The sequence below is a fragment of the Nipponia nippon genome, unplaced genomic scaffold (assembly GCF_047370975.1).
Source record: "Nipponia nippon isolate SJK-2023a ecotype South Korea unplaced genomic scaffold, ASM4737097v1 scaffold_3, whole genome shotgun sequence".
Classification (NCBI taxonomy): domain Eukaryota; kingdom Metazoa; phylum Chordata; class Aves; order Pelecaniformes; family Threskiornithidae; genus Nipponia; species Nipponia nippon.
Genome location: NW_028262347.1, coordinates 71,627,898 through 71,655,154, shown reverse-complemented (window position 1 = coordinate 71,655,154; position 27,257 = coordinate 71,627,898).

Below are 27,257 nucleotides of genomic sequence, written 5' to 3'. Positions count from 1 at the left end.
AACTGTTATTGCAGTCTATGACTGAAAGAAATAACTTTCAAAGAGCTAAGTAGGATATGATGAAAAATCAAAGTTCTAGCTGTTCCTGCCAGGAACAGAGAGTTAAAGCACAGGATAGACATCTTCTGTGAAGGGGAATACTTCAGGTAGAAGAATTAATTTTTGTTGCATTCTAAAAAGGGGGTAAATATTTTTCATAAGAGTCTCATTGCAGTCATTTAAAATATGAATAATTCCACTTTAAAATTAATGAAATTTTCCCAATTATATTGTTTTTCCTGTGGGAAATTATGTTTTCAACTAGAGGAATCTTTGAGCATTTTTTCTTTCTATCAAAAAAACTGTTTTTCTTACCATCTAAAGCTACTGATTTTTACTATCACAGTGTTTCAAGGGAACTATAGTCCATGTCATGTTTTCTGTCACTCCAAAGACTTCTTTTCCCATAACATGTAACAATATGGAATTTCCATTAAGATGCATTCCCTAAGCAGGGAACTGAGACTTTACAGCAAATATTGTCTGAAAAGGAAGTTGGACTCTAAATAAATGTTGGAAAGGAATTCTACTGTGAGAGACTACAGTGGCATTTCTAAATCAAAATACCCTGACCTTAACCAAAATGATTTTATTTTCATTATTTAAAAACAAAGCAAACCAACAAAACCTTTTTGGAGAAGTGTTAACAAGGAGTATGTTTTTATTTTCACTGAGATTTTCTACGAAAAAATAATTTGACCAACTCTCCATGTACTTAAAAGCCAACAGAAGGATCAGTGTTTGGGTTCCTTCTAGATCTATGTATATTAATACATTCAATTCAAAATTCCTCTGGCTGAAAAAAGTGATAAGAAATAGGTGAATGAATACACTAAAGTAATGGAAATAGATATTTCATCTGAAGTAAAATTTGAACATTGTATGGGATTGTTAAATAACAAGATAGAAAGGACTGAGGCTTTTTTTCAACTACAGAAAATGAGCTTTGCGTGTTTCCCAAGGTCAAATTATCTATTGAATAAAATGTTCTTTATTGAAATGGGAGAGCAGATTATCACAAGACTGATATTTCTGCAAATGTGGCACTTTGATGGCACTATTGTTAGGAAATGTTGTGATGCTCGTGTAAGCTCTTACTTAACCCTACCAGTCCTCTCTCTGAAGAGACAGTGCTGTAGCCAAAGTGTTGAAATAGCATAGGGAGGGCTCCACTATTTACAACCACAATGTAAAATGTGAGAAAACTTCTTCGGGACAGTCATATTGAACTTCAGCACACAGGTTAAACAATGTTGCAAATAACACGACAGCTACCAGGAGGGAAACGACAAAGTACACAGATTCAAAAACTCTTCCACAGCTGTCATTAACATGTTTTTCTTTTGTTGTTTGACAAAGCAAGATGGCAAGATGCCCTACACTCAACAGCATTTTCTGGAACCCTCAAGAAGATGCCTCTGTGTTCTCATGCAATTACTGACATTTACACAGGGTGTGAGGAGAACTTTTATCAAAATGCAGCAGGGATATAGCCCAGGGACTCTGTAAAGAGACAGTAAGCCTACAAAAGCAATTGAAGGAGGTTTTTAGGAGGGCTTGACAGATTGCAGTCTGGTGACACTACTGTTACTTTCTCAGTGGTAAGCTGGCTTGATCTGATTAACAACAAAGGACTGGAACAGCACAAAACCAACACTGAAATATGGCTTAGAAGCCATGGAGCTTTAAGAGGTTTCTTTGTTTTTCCAGGGAAAAAAAGAAAGGAAAAAACTCTACACAATTAAATGAAACACAAACTCATAGTTCACTCTTACCTCTGTAGGGAGAGCTAGCTAAGATCAACAGCCTAGACTCTACTCCATGTTAAGCAATATCAACAGAATGGCTTCCATTGCAATAAGGTCTATCCACACAAAACCTCTGAAAGAAGTCATGCCATCAATGGTTTATGCCATAAAACGAAACCTGAAGTATAAGTGTCATGGGAAGCACCCTAATTTGGCACACAAAACCTTTCTACTAATAGAGAAGGGGTTGTGCAATGGTAAGAACATCTTTTGACTTTGTTGGACTAGTGTTAAAAGAAAAAAATACTTCATTTATAGACTGGAAAGGTTTTACAGAGAATAACTAAAAATGTTAAGCCTGGTGCTGTTTTAATGGAATCAGATTTTAAAGTAGAATACTTAATATAAGTTGCATGCATCACGCAAGAAATTGACTAAAAATACATGGTACTCCCAGGTATGTAAAATGGGAAAAATTACAAGACAATCTGCATATGCATCTTTGCCATCTGCAGAGTCAAGTCCAAACCTGCTTCCAGTGAAAGAAACAGAAGTTCTGTCATTAAATTCAATGAGTGTGAATGTAATCCCTCTAGGTCTTATAGTCAACCTCTGTATTTTAATAGATATAAATTCACACTACCCACTGTTTAGAAATCACCTTTTCTCCTGTATAGATTTACTATCTGATGGTGATCAACTTTCTATAGATGAAAACCAATAACCTAGAAGCAGAAGATGTTTACCAGTTTAATGTTTCCTCAGGATACTAGCAATAACTACTAAAGTTGAAAACAAATTGAAAAAAAGAAATACAAGATCAAGAAACTGATTAAATAGGGCAATATGTTTGTGTTTAAGCAGGCTCAGCAACCTCCTAGGAATAGCTAAGCAGATTCTCCCTTTGGGAAAAGTGAAGAAGAACACAGCCATTTCATGACAAGAGCCACAGGAGAGGGAGAGAGTTGAAATATCAAACATAAAAGCACTGATAAAGTTTTAAAGGGCCATAAAAACATCAAGACTCTAAGGTGCTAACAGCATTGTTAATAACCCCCAGGTTAAAAATTAATGATTAAGGTAATCATCCAAACAAAGTTCTATGCAATGTGGAGAAGGTGGCTAAAAAGCAGGTTGTCACATATGTGAATAGAACATTTCTAAATATAAGCAAGATTTGGGCACAGTGTTCATATTAGCTAAAAAAAAAAAAAAAAACCTTAATCAGAAGGCCTTAATTTTGCAGCACATAGCCACAGCCTTATATACATATTTGTCTTTGAAAAATATTGCATATATTCACTGGGATGAGAGTATTCCCTCTGATCTGCATAAAGCAGAACAGACTACAAGGTATGTCAGAAAGAAAAAGAAGGTATACCGGTAGTCACAGAACAAATTCAGATGGTGCTGCTGGCCATGGTTTTCTAAAAAAGGGAAAGAAAGATCAGTGGAGTAAAACATTAATACCCTAAACAATTTCCCAGCCTTCAAACCAAATTCAGAAAACAGAATCTCTTACACAAACCAATCATACCAGCAGCAACAATAAAATAATTAGACAAGCTCTGACACATAGCGGAGTATTTTCTGCTCCTCTTTTGTTGCAACTCTGGTCAGTCAAATATAGAGAGAAGGCACATAGAAAAATAGACAGAAAACAAAGAAAAATCCATTCTTAAATCAACCTTCTCAAAAATGGAAAAGCAGTTCTAAAGAAGATGTTGAACTTTTGTTTACATAATGTTAAAGGTGATTTTCAGTTTTTTTTACTGGAATTTTAGATAAAATGGTTGATTTATCTTCTTTTTCATGTAATTAAAGCTTTGTTTTCAGTAAAAAACTTTGACAGCTACTTCAGTAAAAATGTTGATGAAAAATGTCATGACAGATTCCACAAGAAGAATTTTGGAAAAGAAAGGAATCTTGTATGTAAATATATTCATTTTTTAAAAAGGTTCAGACTGATTGTTTTGCAATAAGCACATGCAATTTTTTGGTGCTTTTATTTTATTGGAAGAACTTCAAACTGTTTCAAAATTTGGATCTATATTTGCATTTTTGAAATTCAAGACAGCTGTCAGTTTTCATATAAAAAACCCACCCTCCTCTACTGAGAATTTAACAATATTTTACAGCATTGTGAAAGAATAAAAACATGCAAAATGTTCACTTAGACTCTCCATACTTTCTCCCTCTATCTCCCATGATGATATAAATATAAATTTTATAAATTTTGATGCTTTTGTGCTTGTTGTTTTGGTTAAAACCTTGCTATCATTGAAATAGCCAAAAATTCTGGTAAAGTCAATGGGAACGTTGCTTCTATGACCTGAAGAATAAAATTTTTACTGAAGGAAAACAGAAACCCAAAACATTTTATATAAATAAAAGGATAAAAAGAAAAGAATAAAAGGATAAAAAGAAAAAATAACTTTTGATTCTTAAATCTCTGCAATACTTACAGGAAAATGCAAATCACTGCAAAATTGAAATAAAGCGTAAAATTCAAATTAATGGAATTAAAAAGAAATACCATTCTGCACTGGCATGCAGTCAGACACACAAGAAAGGAGTTGTATCTAAGATGTATTCAAGTCTATGTTAGAGGGGTTACTTGAGAAAATAATTCTCTTTTATAGTACTGATTCTGTATTAATTGTCACATTGCATAACCATTTGTAACACTGTCAAATTAATACAACATACCCCAACTCAGCTTTGGTACTGCTGTATACCCATCTTGTACTCACAGAGCAAACAAAAATATGAATACAAAGCAATAAGTCCATTTTTATCTCCTACAACTTGATTAATTAGTAACTGAATTTCTATCAAATTCATGCAAAGTATATATTGAGGAACATGGAGCTGGGCTTTCATTCCTTTCTTTTTTTTTTTTTTTTTTTTTTAATTTATTTCCAAAAGGCAATATTGTAGTTCTGTGTTTCTTAAAAGAATTTCCCTTTTTTTTTGTTGTGGAAAAGGAAAGGAAAAACATTTTCCAAATCCCCAACATATTATGCAAATGAGAGTGAGCTTCCTGACCAACTCTCACCTCTACCCAGACATGGTAGGTCTCCGCAGGCAGTTCTCTGATGCCCAGGCCAACCACAAAGAGGACTTATGGCACTGCGATTTCCCCTCCTCCTCTTTTCCAAGCGTTCTCCCTGTCACCTGGTTTTGCCTGTTCAGCACATGATTGGTATCACAGAGAAAGGGCTATACAAGCTCAAAATCTCAACATAGCAGAGAAGCATACCTCTCATTACACCCACTTTTGCCATTTTGCAGCATTGTGTGCTATGGACCTCTGAAACAACTTCTGAAGGGCTTTTGTCTAATGATGATTTGCAGGACAGTGAGGACTTTCCTATGTACATCAGAGACTCCAAATAGTGGAGACACATTATTGTGTGCAGATAATTCACCAAAGGGAAAATGGGAGGGAGAGACAGATAAGGGAGAGATAAACCATCTCTGCTGATTTGTAAGCATGTAAGGAAGACAGTTCTTTACACCTGAAAGTGATATTTAAGTTAGCCTAACAAAATGAAGTCCCTGATCTGGTAAAGATTTAAGCACATATGTAGCTTGACACACATGAGCAGTCCTTTGGGACACAAGCGTGTTAACATTCAACAAATGAAGCTCTTGCAGAGCACTTCACTGGCAATATATTCAAACCAAATTGAGAAATCTGAAAAAGGAAACAGCTGAGATATGAATATTTAAAACTTTGCTGCAGCAGTGGACATGTGTAATAACTTTTCAAAGAGATTTTCAGAGGATTTGTTTAATACTGTACACACAGCACTTGTCCTAAATACATATTTACATGATGGACTGGAAAAGCTCTTTTAGAAACTGTTCTGGTCTTCTGGGTAAATAATATTCCTTTTAAAAAATTATGAATACATATTTAACTGATAAACTAGAATGGCTCTATTAGGCACATCATAAACAATTTTTTTAACTGTCTAGTGAATATGTTTACTGCAGCACAAAAAAAGATCCAGATTATTTAACCTTCTGTAATTTATTTTTCAACTGCAGTTCTTTTGCAATTTTAAGCCCCCTCCCCAAACAAAAATAAAAAATTCTCCTCCCTCCCCTCCTGTCAGTACTGTCCAGTATGAAGCTCAGTAGAAGTAACTGTGAAGGAAAACAAGAATTTTTCTATGAACAGTATTGTTGAAGCACTGTATTCTACACCATACATCAATTATTTTTGGCTCCTAGACACATGCTGTTTAAAAAACTGGCAGTCCAAATTATTCTGTCAATGATATGGGTGATCTGGAGAGTCAGAAAAAGAGGTTGGAATAGTCTTCCCCTCTGCCCCCAAACAGAAAAGATAAAATCCCAACTGATCCCAAAGAACCTAGTTAAGAACCGAACTCATCTCTATGAAGCTCCACAATTTAGTGCCAAGACAGTGTTGATTAAGCCGTGCATATTCAACAGAAGAAAGAGTTTTGCCCTTTTCCACTGAGAAAATATCTAAATAAACAGATTTGTCAAAATGGTGACCATTCACAGGAAAAAAAAACATTGAACCAATCATTCTGTCTGATTTATTTACTCAGTTTTGCTCAATGTCTGCACTGTTTGTGATGTGTAAAAAACATGGCAAGTTGGTACAGATATCCACCTTATCAGTAAGCATATTTGGGCACTATTCTTCCACGACTATTAACTACTTTTAATGCAACTTTACAAATTACCTGTTTAGGTAGAATTTAAAGCTAAACTTTTTTTACTTAAAACCATACACAGGAATATAGTGATCTTAATAACATGAAATAGAAATAGAAGATATGGAGAAGGGAAAAAAAAGTTCTTCTATAGGACAGATTTCCGAAAGGGATTGGAGACAGCTATTCATGTGCTCAAGATTTTTAATGGCACCAAATTTTAACAGAGTCCCAATTCCATTTAGACACTTACATGAGAGCTAAGATTTTCAAAATGCTCCTTAACCAAAAGCTTCCATAATGATATTTTATAGCCATGTTTTCAAAAGCACTCAACATTCAAAGCGCTTTTGGAAATCTGGCCCCAGCTGTGAGCAGTGACCTCTTCTGAAAATCTGTAGGGATCTGGCATGAAGGCATATGGAACATTGCATTTAGTTATGGGAATCTTAATTACCAAAAACATATTGACAAATTAGAGAGAGTTCAGAGAAGAGAAACAAAAATGGTCAGGGGACCAGAGGAATTTACATATGAGGGAACATAAAAAGAGCTAAATATGTATGGCTCAGCTATGAGAAAACTAAGAGAGGATATATGTTAAAGACTCTACAAGTGTTCCTAATCTTGTGTGGAGAATGGGGACGAACAAATTAAATAGGGTATGAGGTTATAACTACAGCTGCAAGTAAAGAAGAGAAAAAATAATCACCCGGGTCTTCAAAAGAGCACCCTGGCCGGGAGGTCAGTTAGGCTGTGAAATGTGGTCTGAGGGGACAAAGTCCCAATTCAAAGTCCCATGTGAAAGTTTACCTGTGCGATACAGCTCTGAATGCTTCAGAGAAGCCTGTTCAGATTCCACTTTCAAAATAGACCATAGTTTGGGGTTGTTGCCCTGAGTGGAAGTCTCTTTTGAAACAGCTAAAGTTGTTCTGATGGGATTAATATAAATTCCTGGAGAGAATAAAAAATTGAGCAAACTTTTGGCCCAATTTGTGTCATGTGTCAGGTAGCATACCACCTACTGGAACCTGTATTGAGTCATAACAGAGACACACACCATCTGGAATTTAGAGGAAAGATGTGAAAACACTGAAAAACAAAACCAAGAAGTCAGTACACTAAAGGAATTAACTTGTGAGAAAAGTGTATATGCAAAAAAACAGGTAGTAGGCTAGAAACTTGAAGGGAGAATATTCCACTGAAGTTCTTCAAACCAAATCAGGGCACACTATTTGAGAGACCGTCATGTTGCTAAGGCACATCATATCATTATTTTTAAAAAGTAGTAGGAGTTTTGGCAGAAAAATCAAAAGCATACATAGAGGCAGGTTTTGGAGGACCACGTGAGGCTCAGTGCTAGTCAATGTAGTTCAATGCCTTGAGATGCAGGAATGAGGTTTGACAGAGGTATGACAGAAACAACTGTGTTATTTGCCTGCTTCCAACATTATTCTGCTAGGTCATAAAGAAAGAACTCAGGTATTTACAACGTTTTCTTACTTCTCTATTTTTCTTTCTGCATGGTTAAGTATTGCATGTAACACTGTTACTCTTACTACTATCTGTTGAACATTACCGTTCAGTCTGGTTATATGAATGCAAAAGATACATGTTTTAAGAACACTTACGCAAATATCTTCCTGGACATGACATTATCAAGTGTTTAGATTTTTAAAATATTAAGAAACAAACCCATTTGAGAAAAAACATTGAGAATATGTTTTCCAAAGTAAAAAATAGTCATTGAGTTATATTTATTAAGCCTCATTCCGTTATTTAAAGTGTAATAATGTATAGTTGTTGTTCTGATCTCAAAGGAAATACACACCAGATCCTGACCACAAGCAGTATTTTAGAACTATGGGAATTAAGAAGAATAGCAAATTGTGACACATGAGGTCAAGTAGGTCACCAGAACCCTGGCTCAAATGAGGTGATAAGCATGTGATTTTGCATACCTGTGTGTAGACATACCCCTGTACAGAATTAGTCACTGTACCTAGGCTTATAATGTAGACAATCACTACTAATCTTGATTGATAGCCAGAGGAAGTAAGGCAGGCATGTGAAACGAGCTGATCTGGGCTACAGAGGGAGTCGTATCAGCCCTGTGCTACTTCCTTTGCCCCACTCCATCGCACACCGCATAGCTTCTGGTGCCTCATGAGCATGGTGTATGGTCAGCTACACCAGCTGACATGGGAGGAAAGTCTAGCTCTGGATGTGCAGTGAGCCACAGTACTTGTCAATGCACAAACTGTAAACAGCCCTTTGAAAAGCCTTAAGAGATCTGTATCCTTGGGACCCCAAAGACATCCTTGAGACACAGAAATCAGAGACAATTCTCCTTCTTGAAAATCTGGTTTCCCTTACTGCTTCAAGCTTCACTTTGCAAAGAGAAGGGCTAAAACTACACATTTAGAAAAGGAAAGGAAGAATCTAATTTCTGCTTCTAATCCTTGAAGCAGACGGGCTTCCAGAGGTGGCTTCCAAAAAGGCAGCTCCCAAGGAGATCTTATATATCAGCCTCTCAGGCACTAATCCTGCCACAAGCATGGCACAGTGACCCTGCAGCAGAGGGATGCACAGGGGCACTGCTTAGGTTCTGCAAGGAAGCTGGAGTTGTGTGCGCAGCACTTGCAGCAGTGTGGTGCCACCAGCTTTACTGGTATTCACTGAAAATGACTGCTAGCATCAGGTTAGATTAATGTCTGCATTATGCATGCTCCACATGGGAAAGAAAAACAGTCCATCTCAAGTAATTCAAATTCAGGGTCAGATTTTTTTTAGAAGTAACTTTTTGCTGGAGGACTCTAGCGTCAGCCATTTTGAAAGAATGGCACCCTTTTACTTTCTCTGGATCTAGCTCCAAAAAAGGGGCAGTGTTGGACAGGACAAGTCACACAAGAAGCTAAATAGATCAGACAAAATAGACTAATCAGAACATTCTGGGGCATTTTGACAGTGAGTTTTTATTCACCTCTTCCTATCCTACCTTGGTTAATTCTATAATCAATACAAATAAATTTTCCTCAGCATAGTATAGTCCAAACCCATGGAACCAACTGCTGCAGGAGGTCATTGAGTCAGATACTGTAGTTAGATTTAAAAAAGGGCTGAATATATTTTATGGCCAAACAACATCTGTACAGTCAGCCAAGCTAAGATAATGGTGATGAAATTTCATGCTTGAGTGTGTAAAATGATTGCTACATCACTCAGAAAGGATTTTTTTTCTTCCCAGGTAGGATTACACAACTGAGAAGATGCATTATAAAGAGGTTTCTGAGCTTGGGGGTTTTTTTACCTTTCTCCAAAGAGTGAAAGATCAGCTCATGGACCTCACAGAATAATAACTTAGCCTTCTACTTCTTCTCTTCTTAAATAAAATGAAGTTCTTAAATGAGATGTTTCATTTCAGGGCCTCCAAGTTTCTTTCATTCTCTCCATGCTAACTGATCTCACATGCAGGTAAAATAACTGAAGCAAATCTTAGCAGCTGCCAAGGTTACTAATTCACCTTCCTGACCCCAACAGGTGAGAGACGGTGAGTTTGCATATGAGCATGGAGAGGCCTGAGCCTGATATTTGATGCTACAGCTGGCTGCATTTCTCATGCAACTTGCATTTACTGTACATCTGGCTTCATTTAATTAGAAAACTAAACAAACAAACAAAAAAATTGATCTTCCTTCAGTAGTCAGCAACCTAATGATAATTTTGACCATTCTTTCCTGTTTTCATTAGCTCAATTTCATTTCCAGAACTTAATCAAGGAATGAATTAAGCAGGGACAGAATATATACCTAGCTAAAGATTTCTGTGATATCTTGCAGTAGATTAATTCACTGGGAGTACTTACAGGAGGAAACTGTGGGGTGAAAGGACTGCCAAAACACTTAAAACCTCATTACCACGTATCCCCACTTCACCCTGAGAGCCCCCAGCCTGTCCATTATTGTCCTGCCTCTACTTTCTGTGGGACTTTGAAAAGAAAAGGTTCAAAGAGCAGGACTTTCATGCTCCCCTTTCCATGTCAAACACTTTCAACTCCTGATTTCAAAGTGCCACTCGCTTGCTGTTCAAAGACCTGTGGACACGTAGGGGGTGAGATAGGAGTAAAAGGTTGCACTACAAAGCCTGCTGCATTCAGAGCATTACCCAGCTCGGAGATACAAATGGTAATATAAACTCAAGTACCTATCAATAAAACTGCCAATATATGAAAGGAGGGTTGGAAAAATTCTAAGTGGCCTTTTTCTGCCCTCCCCGCCCTGCACCCCTCACACTGGCATTGTGTTGCTATTGGTTTGGATAAAAGCCTAATTGATATTTTGAAGTGCAGCTTTTCCCTCTGTTGCAGTTATGACCAGGGGACCGTGGAAGTGGGAGAGAAACCCAAACCCCAAATAAGTTAGCTAAGAATACCTAAAGAAGTTCCTACTAACATCTGAAAAACCTGCCTTGCTCTCATCGAGTATTCATCTACCTCCCCTTCTCTCTCTGTATCCTTTTCATCTGCCTGCCCACAAGATTTGGAACACCATTAATTGGTCCTCAGGGAGGCTGACAGGCCTGCGCTTTTATGGCTCGATTCTTTGTATTGTACACATGTGGGCATCTCTCAGGAGATAAACAAAGGGAAAACGTGCTGAAAAGGGGGGCAGAATTTGTATAAGACTAAACACAGAACAAACCACCTCCTCAATTTACTGCTAATATCCTAAATTGCATGAATAAATCCATCCCCCTCCCCATCTTCCCTCTTCCCCACATCTGCTTCTCTTAATCTGCTTTTCCTGATCGCTACAGGCTCGTCTTCTGAGGAATTCCACCTCCTATTTGAAATCAAACAGTCTAACTCTTTTTTTTGCCCCCCGTTCTCCCTCCCCCTTGCCAACAAAAGAGCGAGGTGGTCTTATGGGAAGATAAAAAGAATAGTTGATCATAAGAACTAACCTGGAGCCAACACCTTGGTCTTTCGTCCCTTCAGCAGTTTATAAACCCTAAGCACCTGCAGCTAATTCTCATGGCTTCCAGCCTTGGTCATGGATTTGCTGAGAGTGAGAGACTTTTTGGCACAGCTTTCACTGCTCAGGAAAAATAAGCCTAACACACTCAGAGATACACCGATGCACAAGCATGCATGTGCGCACGCGCACGCACACAGACGCTTAGAGTCTGGTTGCGCTTGTGTATACACGTGTTTGTGGAGAAATCACTCCGTGTTATAGGGAGATAACCGCAATTTTTAAAAATGTGTACTAGCAACCTTTACTGCTAACCAACAACATGCCAGAATTTCCACTGACTTTTTGTATTTACCAATGAAACAAGCATGGGACATTGTTTCCCCAGAGCCGGACATTTGCAAAGGAATTCTGGACCAAGTCCTCCTGGCTTTACTTGCAGCGCATTTGATAGAAAGACAAGGATTTATCCTGCTCTCAGATCTAAAAACCACTGTGAATTTATGAATTAGATTCACAACTGGGAGGCAGGTGTATGAGTGCTTTTTTGTGCACCTGAGCACATCCTAAAAATCTGGTCCTTAGTGTCCATGCTTAGAAGCTAAAACAACATAGGCAGAGCAGGACTTGGGAATCAAAAACCAGAATTTTCATTCCATCTTCTTCCTCCCTTTTCTCCCTCAGCTTGTCTATATCCCGTGGCTAAGTAAGTCTGCCAGACATGGAAGCGCATTTGAAATCTCTGACAGAAGAGGAGACTGAAACTACATCTTTCATGGCTGGGTACTCTGACTCCTAAAGTTCTGTTTAAAATGTGGCACCTTCTTGTGCACTCTAATTTTCAAAGGTAGAAGTGATTGGTTTGAAGGAAAGGTCCTGGGTAACCACAGTACTGAGTATTGCCAAGAAAGGCATCTAAGAGAAAAGTGGAATTTATCGCACTCTTGTCCTGAGCTTTCTTCTTTGTTATGATATGGAGCTCCTTGCTCAACATGCCGTTTTTTGTGAATGATGCTCCAAGGTAACTAACTTTTCATGCAGAGACTATGTATATGCTGTGAATGAATTTTGGAGGTTGGACCCTTAATTTGAAGTTGATGGAGACAGAGTGCATTGTAATGATGTAAATCAGTTTTTGATGCTGAGACTTCAGAGCCTAGATCATTTAGGACTTTTTGAAGATCTCAGCTATATGAAGGGCTTAGCTATATCTATGACTCAGTTTAGACATTTGAAAAATAATAAAGCATTCACCAGTAATAAACAATGCTTTAAAATTCTTAGAGAGAGAAAAAGAAAAAATTCTGTTTCAGCTTGACATTTTTTTTTAAATCCACAAAGAATGTTTTTATTCTTAACCTTTGAGTATATACTCAGCATGGGGGTACTATGGCTTGTGTTACGTTGTTTCAAGGAGAACTGTGTATACATGGCACGGGGTAATTTTTTAAAATTTATTTATTTTTTCCCAGAGGATAGCCTGTGAAAGCAAATTTCTGCAGGGAAACTAGAGGAAAGGCCACAGTGAACACTTTACATATGTCAGTCCTTGTTCTTCCAACCTTTTACTGAAGCATGGTAATTTCTACCTGGCTTTCATACCATACTCAACAGCAGGAATTTCAGTGTGGGTTGTAAAACCTGCTTAAGAGCCTGTGTAATTTACCTCATGTTGATTACCCTGTGTGGAACAGCTAATGGTACAAGAGTTAATTAATCTATAGCTGCCTTGCCTGTCTGCGCTAATATAGTTGTAGTGGCTATATCTTTGAAAATCTTGAGATACAGTATTTTAATCTTTGCCAGTGACTTTACGCACCTGGCAGAAATAGGTATTTAAATGACGGGCTGAGGTCTGATTTGATCCCAGGGTCTAAAGACATCCGTAATAGGAAAAATTCCTTGGAGATAATTACAGTCCTGCAAAGCAGTCACTGCTCTCAGCCTGGGAAGACCCTGCAGCCAGACAGGGCAGATTTCAGTATGGGTAGAGGAGAGCTAAGAAAGGCAGCAAGGTGCAAGATTTTGGTCCTGTATTGTTTTCACTATATTGGCTTGAAAACTGAAGGGCAGTGTGAAAGGCCCCATATGTTAATACACTTATATGAAATACTGTCACTATTAATTTCCTCTAGTTTCCCTGGAAATGAGCTAAGCAACCACTACTAAGCAAGTCTTCTATAAGACAAAAGTCACAGTTTGAATCTACTTATCCCTGACAGCATCCCAGCTATGTATAACGATATAAACACAGTGCAGCCACTGCCAACCTTGAACCACCACTGCGAGGAACAGCACTCCTCACTGCTGCCATGAGGAGCAAAGCACCGCCATTCAGATGGTCACAAACTGCTGGAATTATTTGCAGATCCAGACCTCCCTGTAGCGCCCATCAGAGGTGTGCACTGAAATGGCGGTGGGGAGGAGAGGGGACAGGAGCTCAGTCCAGCTCTGACTGATGCACAGGACCTATCTCAATTTCCTCCTGAGAGCAACCAATGCTAGAGCTGGACCAGGAATGCCAAATGCATTTTTTCAACACACTGCAGGAGTGCTGGGTCCTAAGGCCACCCAACACTTCTCTGCAGCTCAAGACTCCATTTTTTTCATTTGAAAACTGTAGTTCAAGACAGAGCAGAAGTGACAACGTTTAGGTTTGCATGCTGGCTATGTTTCTTGGCTGTGCATCTGTGGGCAGCAGAAAACCACTGTCATACTCCTTTATACATGACAAAGAGATCATTTAAATATAGTTGTTTGGCACTGGCTTATAGCCTTTCTGGCACCCAGTCCCAAAAATCAGTGTCTAGAGGCTGACCTTCAGAGATTGTGTGCCACTTTACGTGAATACAGGACAGGTGGCACAGCTTTTCCTTGTAATGCCTAAGAATACACTGTTGCACTAAAATAGTCACTTTTCAACCCCAGCTGAAAATGCCCCGTTGGGGATTCTCAGCGTATGGATAGTTACATTGAAAATCAATTCTTTTGACATTCAGAGCTTTCTTTTGGAGAGGTTTATTTGCTCTACTAACCATTTTAAGCCTCTGTGGCACCTTCTTACTCACCGTAACTGCTGTGCTTAGTATCTAGCTCATAAGCATTATTTGATTTCACTACCCCGTACATTGTGTCACCTTTTAAATTAATATAAAATGGCTTCAGCAGTCTCCTTCTTTGTGGTGGTGTTAAACCTCTCTTGCAGAAACATGTGTGGTGATGGAGGGTGCAAGGCATTAGGGATCCATGAACTCCATCTCCTCTGGCATCCTCCCTCCCGCAGTGCAGCTGTGGAGTGCTGTTTTCCCTGAGCCATCCGGTACATACCAAAGGCACTTTCTTCAACAATGGTGATGAAAGAGGTACACAGCTCAGTTTACAAGTCCATTTCTGTTGGAATATACAGGGCAAGGTATCTAAGGGAAAACTAAAGCAGCAAAATGTTGATTTCAAGAAAGCTGGTTGAATAAGAGCAGTTGTGGAATGTCACTCAGAAGACAAAATACAGGCCACGGGTTTACTTGCAAGATGTCATCTTATACTAATAGGCCGTAGAAAATATAATGGATTACTTCCTTAGGGAAAGCTCTTTGAGCTGAAGTGGTAGTAGCTTACTTTGGAAGGGAAAATAATCTCTGATAACAACTCTATTCTGCAGGTGTTATAACAATGTCGTCTTTTGGATGCAAGTTTCTCCATTGCTCCAATTCTTTAGGGACCAAATAAATCTGTGCTTTTAGTTCAGTTAAATAGTTTCTACCAAACTTATAACTTATTTTTCTATTGATTTTTTTTTTTTTTTTTTTTAAGGAGAAGCTTCCATCTGGTGAAATCTTTCAGTGTTTTTAAAGAAAACAAATGAGAACAAAAATATTCATACCCACTTTTGTTTCCAGAAAATAAAAAAGAAAAGATAAATATCAATTTAGAATATGAAAATATTCTAAAATAAAATAAAAAAAATCTTATGAAGTAGAAGTTTATTTCAAAAATAAACAAGATTTTTTAAAATGTGTTTAGTGTTGAAAATTCTCTTGGAATAAATGGGATTTCAATTTACTTCTCTGCAGAAGAAGCTGTTGTTCCATGGAACCACACTCCCACTTTAAACTCTAATGTTCATTTCACCTGTAGATTTTCAAGCCCTCTTGTCTGTAACAGTAAAAATACAGTTAGTTTTTCTAGAGTCAATGCTAAATTGCTACAATGCTCTGAAACTGGTCAGTCATAGATGCTAAGAAATAATGCATCAAACAGCAGCTCTCTAGAGACACCTGGGACAGACTATTTTTTCATTCAGGTGGAGTACCACCAGCAAGAGAAAAATTCAAGCACCTGTTTTGGAAGACATGTTTTATACAGCGACTGCTATAGTTAATGCTTTTTTTCTTACCAAACTGGCCCAATCACTACAAATAATAGATCAGTATCCATAGAACAATAAACTATTTAAATATTTTTCTAGTTTATTTTTAAATGTCTTACTGTGACCTTCTTCCCTATTGCCCTCCCTACCCTACTTTTTGGCTGAAGTCTCTTTAAGATGGGGAAGTTACATCAGCAATTTCACCTACTCTGAAATCACCTCATTCTGCCCTGATTTATATCCCATGAAATCCTATTGCCCTCAGGGGGGTTCTGCACAGTGTAAAGCTGGACAGAGTTTGATCCAGAATGTTAAATACTGGAGCATCAAAGTTATGGGTTTATTATTATTGGTCCCCATTGGTTATTTACTTATGCTGTATCTCAGCTACAGTTAAATTCTATGCTATGAGGTACATGGGGAGAAATAAAAGCACAAATAGCAAGTGAGTGGATTGATTTGGAATGGGCTTGAACCTGTTTTTGTGCCCCAGGACACTGCAGAAGTGGAGAGATTTTCAAGGCTCCCCACAAAGTGACTTAAGATTTGGGATTTTGAGTTGTCCTAAGAAGTTGCACTGTAAACTGAGGAAGCTCAGCTGCTGATACATAAGGGGCTCAACTTCCTCGGTCTCAGAGGCTGGGGTGGGCGCTGGGACCTCCATAGCACTCCCCGCTGTGCCTCACTCACTGATGAAGCTCCTCAGAGGTACAGGCTCTTCCTCAGTCACTTGGGCATCTTCACCAAATCAACACCAACAGCTCTGATTCCTTCAGCACTCCTGGTAATGTGTTTCTGAAGGGGCAAATCTTGGTCACATTTCAGTTAACTGTGTCAGAAGGGCTCCATCCTAAATTACCAAACTTTTGATGCAAGATTTTCACATCTAATCACAAATTTAATAATCTGGTATTATATATAACTGGCCTTTCAATTACAGATTCCTTCCATCATGCTCCAGAAGTTAAGACAGAATTAAGATACTAAAATCATACCTAATTATGTACTATTTCCACCCTCAGAAATTTTTTGCAATGTATGAGCACAGTACCACTACAACTACTACAGGAATTCTCCATCATATGACTCAAAGATGTTCATAACAGGAATGTACATCACTTCTGAACTCAAGTGCCTGACTGAATATCTAAAACCAAATGTTCACGTGTCAAAGAAATAATTTGTAAAGATGGACTAAAATTAAGAAAACAAAAACCTCAGACAAGAGTATGAATACCATTGTCCCTAAAGCCTAGCGGATTTTACATTTCAAGCTTCATAGAGTTCTCCCTCAGCAGTGTTCGGGCTGACTGAGATGGTCTAACCCTGGTATGAGTACCACAGACAAAGTGCATACTTCAGAGGGATGAATACAATAGTATAACATAGGTCACACTTTCCACTGAACTACCTTAGAGCTAGTCACCATTATAGGAAATCTATCAATATGCAATGAAATTCAAAATTTAAAACTAGCTGGCTGAGGGGGCTAGAGGAATATGTACCAAAAAGAATGGTTGTTTTAAATTTACGCTTTCTCCTGGCTCATACTATGTATGAAAAAGCAACCTAGAGTCCTTTACGGGTAGCCATATATCTTACAACAAATGGCTGCCTGATGTGTTCCCTTCTAGACTTTCTGGTTGGACACATGGGCCTTCAACACACCAAAAAATATGTATGCCATGTATTTTTTTTCCTATAAAGCCTTAATTTTTTATCAAATAACTGGAGGTAAGAATACTCCACATTAAATCTATTTTTTCTTTTTCTATGAAAAATTAGCTTTTTCAATAGTTAAAAAAAGAAATGCATTTTACAATCAGTTCTATAGCAATGAGTTTTCCGGGAAGGAAATTTTTAATTGAGTGTGAGAAGGTCCCAGTTATACCACTTAATGCATGGCTTCTCTGTTTGGCCCACGCTATCTTGAATTTATGATTACTAAAAATTAAATTTCTAATTTAGCAGTCAGATTTGCTTGTCATGATAAATAGTAAACAGGATGACATGGAAAATGTTCATCCTGATTGTTACTACCAACCAGCTTCTCAAGACTCTTTTACTGGTCAACGAAATAGTCTTCTCTTCTTTTTCATTACACTGGCTAATCAGGATCTAGTCTGCCTCACAACAGTCAGCTGCCATTGTAACATGTTACGGGAAAATTATAATGCTTCCTAAGCATTTCCACAGAAACAAATTTCATGTGTGTGGGGGTGGATGGTAGGAAGAGAATAACCTTGGGAAAACCACAATTATAAACAGCTGCAGCATGCATTAAATGTAATTATGATTGATTCCTATAAATAATTCTTTGTGTAAATTTCCACTTACGCTGGATTTGCTGTTCGGGTGCAATGGACATTTCTGCATTAAGTGATTATCTCTTTTTATTATTATTAAAAATACAGATTCTTTTCACTTGGGAGAGGAGATGGGGAAAGAAGACTTATTGTACCAGCATGAACTGCTGAAAATCTGGGCTCTCACAATTAATGGTTTACCAGCCTGGACACGATGAAATTGTTTGTGCCTGAACTACAAAGAAGGATTAAAATGAAAAAGAGTGCATCATCCAAAGTTACTGTCAGCAAAACCTCATAATACTATTTCAACAGGATAATAAACATATAATGATAGATAGCATCTGATCAACCACTATGGAACAGCTGACTATATTAATAGGACTTGACATTTGTTCTGTTTAATGGAGAAGGTGCTGAGCACCTAGGTTTCTGCTATGCTAATTGCTTGGTCATTTGAAAAAGAAATCAATACAATACAGCCCTCACAGGAGAAAATCTTGACTGATTCTTTACACTTCCTACAGCAAAAATACCACTAAATCATGGTCATTAATTCATTTGACTAATTCAACACTTCAAATTTCATTCGTTCTCATTTAAGGTTTTACAACTGTCTATTACATGAACGTACAGCAGTGGTAATGACGGGAAAGATCATATAAAATGACTGGGAGAAGGAAGAAGGTTTCCTTTGGAAGCTTTATGTATCACATTCCTGATCCCACTGAAATTAATTACAGCTAGCCATTTACTTCAGTGAGATAAGACAAGGGCCGTGTATAGGCCTTGATACATCTATGTGCTCTCAGTTCTCATCATGTGTGTGGGAGCTACCAAGAACTGCTCAGTGCTTTGAAAAAAAATATCTTAAAGCAACTGTATTACACTGATGTGCTGCAGCTGACCTTCCACCAAAACAGGAGAGTCTAGCTTCATATTCAGTTGGATATTTAGTCATGCTCTTAATCACATTTATATCCACTTCTCTTTTAAAGATCATAGAAGCCGATGGCACATTCTAAAAGTTAAGCAACCACTTAACTAATATGATGATCCAAGGTTATGTTTCTACTCCATGTACCTCCTCATCAATGTAGGTTTTAATTTGGACTTTCTTTCCAGCTGGGATATATCCTTAATTTTTTTGAATGGAATATATGGATACTGCAAAGCATATCAACATTTGTAAGACAAAATCAGAAATAGAGGAACCTGTTTTTCTCATAGATGTCTCTAAAGGTGTTCATGTTTTAATCTTTTTTACTTCTTTGACATCTTTCATTATGCTTTTTTTTCGTACATCTGCAGAGCACTTTATTAGCTAAGCAAGCATTCTCTGTATGCAGTAGGGATGGGGTAACCATCCTAGAGGTTAATATCCTTTAAGTCCGGTTTAAAAATGTCACTCGGGTCATTTGCCCAAATTCACACAGTCAGTGTCAAAGGCAGAACTGAACTCAGAGTTATGCTCTGGCTGTGCTTTAATACGGAGGAAAGCTTCCTTAAAAAAAAAAAAAAAGTTGCCTAGAATGCCTTCAAAGCAGAGCTGAAATAATGCACAGATTTTTTAGTATTAGATCTATGGATGTTTTTTTCCATTTCTACCTCCTTTGCATGGCTGTGTAATTAGCTTAATTTAAAATAAAACCTTGTTTTCTTTCCCCATGTAATTTTGTTGGAACTACAAATGAGACAGTTTGCACCTGACACGAATTAGGTTATTTTTACAGACTTTTATTGGAATTGTTGGTAGTTGAGAAGCTTTAAGCTCTGCATGGAAGAAAAAAGCATTATTTGCTCCAAAGTTATAGTAAATTAATAGGAAAAGCTCTGCTGCTCTTCAGGTTGCATTTAGTACATAACATACAGAAATGCTGTTAATACTCCATAGAATACCAATGATTTGCTTGCATGCTTTTCAAACAAAAAAATAAAGCTAACACGTTTAACACCCTCAGGCTATTTTTTTAAGCCATGCCTCTAAAACTGCATCACAATATTTTGTGAATACAGTTTTGCACACTTGACCTGCATTTAGGTATAGAAATCAGGTGCAATACAACAGATATAGACTCAAAAGCTCTATTTATCCTTTTGACCATAAAGACATTCCTTTATTATTCTTTTCCCTTATGACTGGATTTAAAGAGCTTTTTTTAAAGCCTCCATCACCCTTTTTAAATAAATACACACACACACACAAAAACCCAACAGGGGCTGTATATTTTCTGCAAAAAACATCCTTACATCAATCAAGCAAATATACATTAGCAAGAAGAAAACACATTAAGACTCATTTTCCTTTTTTCCTGTGCCAGGTTGCTTCTTTTGTACTATATATCAGAATGAAAGTAATTCACCTCTCAAAACAAAATATTAAAGAACAAAATATGACTGTGATGCACTTCTGCAGAATACAGTCAAGTTTCCATAAAATGTCTGCAGGGTTTTGCACATTAAAATTTCTCTTACTAAAAATGTTTATGGAAATAGGTCATTATGCACATTACTAATAGAGAGCAATTTGTTGCTTTTAAAGGAGCTTTTGTACTAATAGTTGTGAATAAACACATTTATCAGGCATCCTAAATATAAACAATGTATATACTGCCGAGCATAGTACTCCTCACATACACAGTAGACATGGATTAAAGAAGTTGCTCATTCGGGGCCCAGTTCTGCTAACATGGAGCCCAGAGGAATTTTTTGGCTGTTTTTATTACGTTGATAGGAGATGAATGGTGTTTCAGCTGTGAAAATGGGCTAATGGTGCCACTGAATGCAATGCCTCAAGTCCTACCTCCTACCACACAACTGGGCCAGAGCCAATAAGGCTCTCCCTGTGCTTAGTGAAAGTGAGAGCAAGGGCAGGGATGTCCAAGTAGACCTTTCCTCTGCAGCCAGAGCTGCAGAGTCCAGTCTAGCAAGCCCAGCTCCTGAAAGGCATCCTCAATCTGTGGAAAGCAGCCTTGCACAGTGCAAAGCAGGTTTTCACATCAATGTTAGCAAATTGTGCTAGTATGGTATCAGAATTGGGTTTGAAACAATACATATCCCATTTTCAGCACTTAGAAACAACAAAAAAGTGGTAACAACTATTGTAATTTTACCTGACTTCTGAGGAACAAAAAAGATACAGCCAGGTAATTACACTGTGTAGGTTATTGACAGTACGGGAAGCAACAAGATACCAGCTTAAAACTGCTAGACTCACTGAGGAACATCTTACAATATATTTACACAGTAGGCAGCATCAAGTCTCTTAAAAATCCCACTTAAACAACACACTAGATCACCTAGAAAGTGCAAATGAAATGAGCTGTTTTAGGAAGATATGTTGATTCCTGTGGTCCCTTGCCTGGTTGTCAGTAAAAGTGAAGAAAATGTAAAACATCTATCCAATTATTTCAGTTAATATACAAGCATTAGGCATTCAAATTCCTAATTAAGAGACAACATGCCCTGTCAGGCATCTGCATGGGCTATTGAACATCGCCTAGATTGTTCCATAATTATCCTGGCTTAATAGCTCTAAAAATGTAAGCAATGTGCATCCATTGAGGAAATGCACTTCTTATCACATGAGGAGGAACAGCACACAGAACATGCTCTGCTACCATGTATTTGTTCTGCAGGTTTTTAGTGGAACATAGTTTAATTAACAGCGGGCAGCCTCGGCTTGGTAGCTGGCTTTTACTGGCAAGGAGGAAATGTAACTCATATATCAAAATATATTTCCATGAATAGATTTAACCACATAAAACACAACTTCTGGGAGTGCTTCATTTCAGACCCCAGTGTCAGTTAGGCACCAAAAAGAAGAGATAGCATGTACAAAAATATATATTTCTACTGATTTCAGCATGCTATTTTTCAAGCCTCATTTGTCAAAATCCACCATCTCCCAGCCCCTCCTCACCAAAATAAAAAAAAATTCAGTATCCTCTAGGGCAGTTATGTTGTCAAGGAAACAGATTTTTACCATCTTCTATGATTTGCATTGTCAGTAAATTTGTTACAATTTCCTTCGTTTCAAGCCCAATGCCTATGTTCAAGAGCTGACCAATGTTGCCTTGAATGCTGCATCCATAGCATCAAGATATCTATTCTTTCATACTCTCTGGCAAGGCTGGGCAAATCATGGATGCACTGTCTGATGAAAAGTCTGCAAGGAACACTGCAATGAAGCATTTCAGCTATATGAAATGGATTTCTTCTGCCCTTTAACAAATAGGACTTGTTTTGGAAAATAATACAAGTTTTAAGGGCTTCATGTCCTTTTCTCTCTCTTTCTCTTCTTTTTCTCTTTGCTTTTAATAGAATCAACAGGGGAGAAGCAAAAACAAAGAAAAGGCCACTTAAAAAACACAGTGGAAGTGTGAAGAAATTTGTAGAATAACTGAAAATCTGCAAATGAAATATATTTTTTCAGCAATGCTTTTGTTTTAGCTAAAACACTAATTCTAAGTTAAAAACTCTCTGGTCAACTTTACTGTTAAGACAGCTGTATATGCATGTTGTATGGGATGCAGCTTCTTCAAATCTGTTTGCTTCCACCGGACACAAAATTATAATGTGCAAATTTGGCAACCTCGGAATGTTTCATGCAACAGAGTGAGGGAGCTACCCCTCAACATTTCTCTTGAGACTACTAGGAAGAGTTGAAGCACTTCTCTGGTTTCCCCGTAGACTGGCATCATATAAATAAATAACATGAATAAATATATCTTCTTACTGGGATAAATCCAGCAGTGTTGAGTTGATTCAACTGGGTTTAGACAGATTTTTTTTTTTCTTTCTCATCTCATGGTAGGCATAAGTGTCACAGAATCTAATTGTGAACTTCCATCTCTTTAACATAAAGAGTTTTACCATAGCATTTGAAGTATATTTTGCTAACACTTGGTGGGAGAAAAATTTTCTTCCCTGTTCTTCTAAACAGGAACAAATAGGATTTAAAAAAATTGCATGTACTCACCTGTTCTTTCCTGTCTCTGTCTGTATATAACTAGAATTCTGTAGACCATATCAGAATACAGTAGGCCTCAACTGTGTATTTACTAATCTGGAACTTGACACCATAATGGGTATTAAATATGCAAGCTTTTTTTTCACTGAATATGAAAACTTTTTATTAATTAAATAGGAAAGTAATTATCCATCTGCAGGTGCCAAAGGAATGTCAATCCAAATGATAGAACTGATAACATATGTTTTGGCTGAACTGTTCTTGTGAAAATATATAGGTTTTTTTTCAAAATCATAATTATCTATATAATATTACTTAATGTTTTAATGAAATGCATCAATGAACTTCAAACAAATTAAAATGATACATTTAAAGACTATTTTTAGATCTCAAATCCTTTTCCTTCCCCTTCCCCTTCTGGTACAAAATTTTAAACTACAACTCTCGTTTTTTGGCTCAAATCAGAAAAAAAAAAAATTGTCAGTTTTCAATAGAACAAAAATTCTTTTTCCTTATAAGATCACAAGATAATTAAGGCACTTAACAGTGTAGGTGTTTACAATATTACGCCATTACTTCAGAGGTAACCTTGCAGGTTAAGCTCCATAATGAAACACATTTTCAAAAGTATTGCAGTGAGTTAGGAAGGTTTGTGCATCTCTTGCACTTGAAAATCCCACCCAGCCTGTGTAAATGATTGAAAATTAAATTGGAATAAATCTATGTATTTTTTATTTTTCCTCTCTGCAAAATACCATTAGTGGGAACACTACACTTTGGATGCCTCTAACTTCTGCACCATAAGGAGACTGGAGGTCTTCTATGGAGGGATGAGACAGTGTGCTCCTTGACACAGTGGTGCTGTGATACAGACCTGGGCTTGCTTCAGGGAAGTCTCAGGACCTTTGCCATTTGAGCATCAAGAAAAGTGGACTGCGCTCTAATTGCTCATTAATTTTGAGGACAGTGTTAATTACTCCCATGGAAAAAATGTCATGGTACTTTGAAGCCTTCTTTTTACCATTTTTCTCTTCAGGTTTGTGATGGAGAGGTTGCCTCTTGCACCTTGGAGAGTATACCAGGAACCACTAGAGCATGACAGGAGTGCCTGGTTGAAAGGTTTGTGCAGTTTTTCTCCATAAGCTTTTATGAGGGAGGAGGGGAGGTAAAATTGGGAACTGTGTGCAGCACATAACATTTTGGATGTACACCTTTGGCTGCAGAAGTGAATAACTCCGAACTCAAAGGCCAAAGGCAGCTGAGGTGCTCAGTCTTTGCTGTTGTGTGGAAGACATCTACACGCTTACTCCCCTTTCTAAACTCATACTTTTAGTTTAGGTTGCTTTTTGCAAGCCACTACATTATTTGCCTTCTCAGGCTCCAACCTCCAAAACAACCATTCCTTCTGGATTGCTAAAGCATAAATTCTCAAAATCACTCAGAGGAGCCAGCTTCCAAGGGACACCTAGGAACAGCTACTTCCTGCAGCTGGAAAATTTTTCAGTGCCAGTCCAGACCTTGATCTAGTAAAGCACTTATGTTCATGAATAGCCAGTTGATTTCCATAGGAAAGTTTATGCATTTAGGTACCTCACTGCATTGGGTCCTATAGTAAATATTACAATAACAGTCTCTTATTGTAGGTAGATAGATATTACAGGCTTGTGTCCTTCAAAGACAAATTTGGGTAAGCATTCCTTTCTATTACTTTCTTTCAGGCTGTTCCTTTTTTTTTCCTCTGAAAGAGATTATTTACAAATACAAAAACAAGAAATACATATGGTATATGGGTAACTGAAATGACAGTGAAGAACATTGCTTAAATGAGGGTCCACTGAGAGCAGCTAAATTTATTTTAAAAATGAAGAATTGTGGGGAATATGTAAGCACTAGGTTTAACCCTATTATTCCCTCAGACAAAATATGTACTGTCAGGCAAAAAGAGAGAAAGGGTTTTTTTTGTTGTTGGTTTTGTTAGATCATTCAAAGTCTTATTTGCTCAGTAAACTCCATATAAAGGTGCAATGAGAAGCTCAAAACTTTTCCAAAATCAAGAAGAAGGGAACAGTAAAATAGTTATTAACAAGCAAGGGAATTCATTATATGTTGTACAGAAGTCTGTAAACTAAGTTCCATGTGTTTACCTGCACTGCTGTTTGGAAGTGCAGAGTCTACCTTGTTAATTATTCACATTTACTGACTTATTGTTTATAAAATAAGGTGCTTTTAAGACAAGAGGTAAACAGACAAGTATAAATCAATCTGTTAGAGATCATCTGCATATGTAACTGTGAAAAAGACCTCGGGGGAAAAAAAGTACAAGGTTGCTGTAATTTGTACTTTGGAAAAACATATATAAAATATCTTCAGGCACTATAAATTTAGATGGCTTACCAGAAAACATTAATAACTCTCCCAGCACAAAGGGCAAAACACCCTACCCCACCCACCAGACAGTTTCTATACAGTGTACTTCCCAAAATGTCTCTACTTCCGGTAAGCATAACATCTCTGCTTAGATTGGTTAAAAATAATGGAAGAGAGTATGATGCAGTCTACTTTTTTCAAGGGATGCAGCTGCTAGCCAATAAAATGGGACTCCAGGGGCACCTTCATATCTTTTTCATATCTTCATACTTTCCACTTTCTTGTCCTACACTAAAAAAACCCAAATTGCTTAAATGTGTTGCTAAGACCTACTTACCTCTTAGGTGTTTCAATGAATTTAGTTGATATGGCTCCTTCATAATCAAATGTATTTTCATATGCCTATAGCTTGTTGATTACAACTCATTTCTCATACTTTACTCCCCTGAAAAAGAGCTCTGTATCAGTGCGTCTCTCACAAGCCAGGTACTGGTAAAAATCGATCTACTTCCCTGATGAGCCCTATAAAGCCCATTTTTGGGAGTGATGTAAAATAATATATTTCTTCTTCTTTCAGGCAAAGATATTTTATATCCTGCCTCGTATTATGTTGCATATGATCTCTTAGGAGTGTACCATTATCCTTTTCCAAAGTACATTGTAGAATATAGATACATTGATGCAGACTCTGAATCTCATTTTGGGAAGACTCAACAGTTTAGTGGTGATCATTTTGGTATTCATCAGGGTATCACAATATTGATGCTCCAGAATTGTGTTATTGTTTTCTTGGTAACAGTGTATCTGACTAGTCTGAAATCATCCAGTATTTCTAGCCATAGGGAAATATTTTGAATGAAACAGGGACATTGGCTGGTAGTGGAACTATTTTGTAGAGGACAACCTAGTAATTCACTCCTCCAACCTCCCCACATGGGTTGGACTGTTATAACATGTTCCTCACATTGTTCTCCCTTGCTGATGACAGAAAATAACATTGTCCAGGTGTCTTCTGCCCTCAGTTGCAAAAGATTGAGACTAGAAGAAGAGAACAGGGACCTAGGAAAAAATCCTGATAGTTCCTCTCTGCGCCTTCAGCCCAGGCGTTAAGTGCATGATGACCTCTAAGAGTGACAACCACACCACTAAATTGCTTATCCCTTGTGTAAGGTTGAAAAGGGTTTTGTCTCAGAGATCTGAAAAAAAAATCATTGTATTTCCATGTAGTTTCCTTCATTTGTCTTATCATATAGTGGTGAGATGTGTTGAAGCTGCCACTTAAATCTACAAATATGTTTTTTTCAAATTCTGTGGCCTCATCATACCTCAATACGTTAATGACTAGTTACCCAAGCCAACTTCACTGTAGATCTCAAGCCCCTTGGTAATTTTTCTCTATTTAATTACCAAATACAACAAACTTTGCATTAGGTATTTTCTATGTAAAAAATTAAAGGGAGGGGGCTACAAATTTCTAATCAGCTCTACCACTCATTTCTGTCTGCTATCTGATGGTTCTATTTATTGCACAGAATTGAGACTCAGCACATCATACATATATTAAATTTAAGACCATGCTTAAAGTGCATTGTTATTCAGCCTTGTGTGTGCAGAAAGGTGATGGAAAGTAGGGTAAGAATGAGAAAAAGAAGTATAATTCCCTGTCCTCCCAAATACTTCCTTGGACAAGTCTTTTTGCCTTTGTACTCTACCTGAAAATCATGGTTGACAATATTATTTTCTCCCTCCCACATTCAGTCTATCTATCTAGTATAAATATTAAACTCCA